We start from the raw sequence: 2,906 nt of genomic DNA, 5'->3' as shown, positions 1-2,906 counted from the left end.
ACGCGCAGGCAGTAACCATCTCCGATTTTGGAAATTCTTCCTAGAAAAAAAAAGTTGATGTCATAATATCGCCACTAATGTGAATCGCCCATAGCATTATCTCTGAAACTAGGCAAGCTGTTTGAATTTTGTTTGCGGGAATCAAGCCGGGCATTAGCACAGATAATTTATCGCAAACCTGATACATCACAATGACGTCATATTCGTTTGTATGACGTCATCATTAAGAGGACGAGGATCTTAGCTCATTTGAGCTTGTTAGCTTAAAATGTGGCAACATTTTAGATCTGCAATTTCCTAATGATTATGTGTCTCTGGTGTGGAAAACGAGCTTGCCAGGAGAAACTTGCTACAGAAAGTGACACTGTGGATTTTGACCCACGGCCTCACATTGATTTGAAATTATCCTTCAACATGCCGAGCCACCAGAAAGGGACCGAAAAATGCTTAAATCAGACAAACGACAAAGCATTTTCCTGATTACATGAATTTGGAAAAACATCCTTTTTTGACGTAAAAATCTTATTTCGAAATAAAAAAAATGTTAATATATCTATAATTCCAGCAATCTGTGTGTCTGTCTGTCTGTCTGTCTGTCTGCGACCGCTGTTTGTTGACAACCACTGGTCCGATCTAATTGAAACTTGCCAGGTATATTGTTGGGGCCCTGAGGATGTGCCTTTTCAAGGTTTGATATTAATCGGACAAGTGGTTCCCAAGTTATGGCCATTTATTTACCAAACCAATGACAGGACACGGTGCTATGGCGTCACCATTAACGTCACAATTCTTCTTTTTTTTCTTTTTTATTTATTACTAGTAGTAATACCCGGCGTTGCTCGGGCTAACAATAAAGCCTGGCGTTGCCCGGGCTTTCTTGCAAATTTCCTGAATAGCTGTTAGCGGTTAGCGGTTCGGGGTTAGCGGTTCGGGGTTAGCGGTTAGGGGTTAGCGGTTGGGGTTAGTGGTTAGGGTTGCAGTTAGGGTTAGGGTTAGCGGTTAGGGTTAGTGGTTAGGGTTAGGGTTAGGGTTAGCTGTTAGGGTTAGTGTTAGGGTAGCTAACCCTAACCCTAACACTAACCCAAACCCTAACCCTAACAGCTTGGCATAACGGAGGTAAACAGCGCCTGGGGCAAAGTGGAAATTTGCGTCCCCGTAGGCCTTAAACTTGAGTGGATTTGAATGGAAAATCCCATAACGGATATCGATTTATTGATTTTTTCGAATATCGGAAGTGTTTTGGAAAAAATTTATAGCCAATGACCTAAGTTGGACCAAAAGCCATAATCGTACCGAATTTGAATGGAATCCGATGGAGTTTGTGAAAATGCATCAAAACGAATTTTGAGGGGCCTCTTAAGGAAGACAATAATATCATTAGTATATGTGCCAAATCTTGTTTCATTTCATGCAGTAACAAAAATCTGATTGTGGAACAAAGAAAGGGGCGTGCCGAAATATTAATATAGACTAGTACGTGGCCGTAAAATAAATAAATAAATAAATAAATAAATAAATAAATAAATAAATAAATAAATAAATAAACAAACAAACAAACAAACAAACAAACAAACAAACAAACAAACAAACAAATAAATAAATATATATATATATATATATATATTCAAACCGCGAGCAACAAACAACAACCACACAGGCCGTTTCTTCGCTCTCGCGTGCCCGTACGTGCATGGCCCGGAAGTTGGCATATTATTCGCAGTTACGATTATTCGCAATTTAGTTTTAATACCCAATTATTCAATTAGCGCTAACGTATTTTACCTTTTCGCAATGTCGTGGCAACGAAAAACAAAAAGAGAAGAGAGAATAAAAAATTACTTCCTGGTTTGGAGCATACCAGCACTCTGATGTTACCGAAATTTATGCACCGTCTAATATGAAAACGATCATAACTTGGGGTATTGTGTTTATCTATAAATGTGCATAAGAAATCGAGAAATTATTAGAATACACGAAGTCATCATTATCCGGAAGCCCGTACATTGCAACCCGTAATGGGGAACGTGGCTGAGCTTCCCTTCCCCATTGGCCACGCCCACGCAACAACGTGTCTTGTCATTGGTTTGGTAAATAAATGGCCATAACTTGGGAACCACTTGTCCGATTAATATCAAACCTTGAAAAGGCACATCCTCGGGTCCCCAGCAATATATCCGGCAAGTTTCAATTAGATCGGACCAGTGGATGTCGAGAAACAGCGGTCACACACGGACACAGACACAGACACACAGACACACACAGAGAGACACACAGAGAGACACACAGAGAGACACACAGAGAGACACACAGAGAGACACACACACACACACACACACACACACACACACACACACACACACACACACACACACACACACACACACACACACACACACACACACACACACTGCTGGAATTATAGATAGATTATTTAAAAAATTTTGCACGTCCGGCCACGCACTCGTGTCGTAAAATTGTGTGAAGAATAACTGTCCTCCTGATACGTATAACACCGTCATGGATCGAATCATTGGTTGAAGTGTTAACTGATTTTTTTTTTTTTTAGAAACATTTCCTCAGTAGTATCTGCGCGCCTGTTGTAGTTTCCATGGTGTTTGATGTAGCTCTCGTAATTAAAAGTGACAAAGTATTTTTAGAATTGAGTTAAATGTTTTAAAGCTTTCATCGACATTTGTTTTATCGAGTCTTGCGGTTGTTTTCGGAGCCTTCCGGTTCCCTTTCAGTGATGGACGCACTATTTTACTTCGATGAGGAAAGATACAAATTAAACTCTCGACCGCCTCGACGGTTCCTGATAACAAATAAAAAAAACCATATTCTTCGAACTTCGCGTGAAAAAAATAATTAATTTCCCGGTGGCTTGCCTGAAATTCATTAATATTACA

This window comes from Eptatretus burgeri, chromosome 10, assembly GCF_056783735.1.
Source record: "Eptatretus burgeri isolate ZD-2024b chromosome 10, Ebu_testis_v1, whole genome shotgun sequence".
Taxonomy (NCBI): Eukaryota; Metazoa; Chordata; class Myxini; order Myxiniformes; family Myxinidae; genus Eptatretus; species Eptatretus burgeri.
This window is presented reverse-complemented; position numbering follows the sequence as displayed.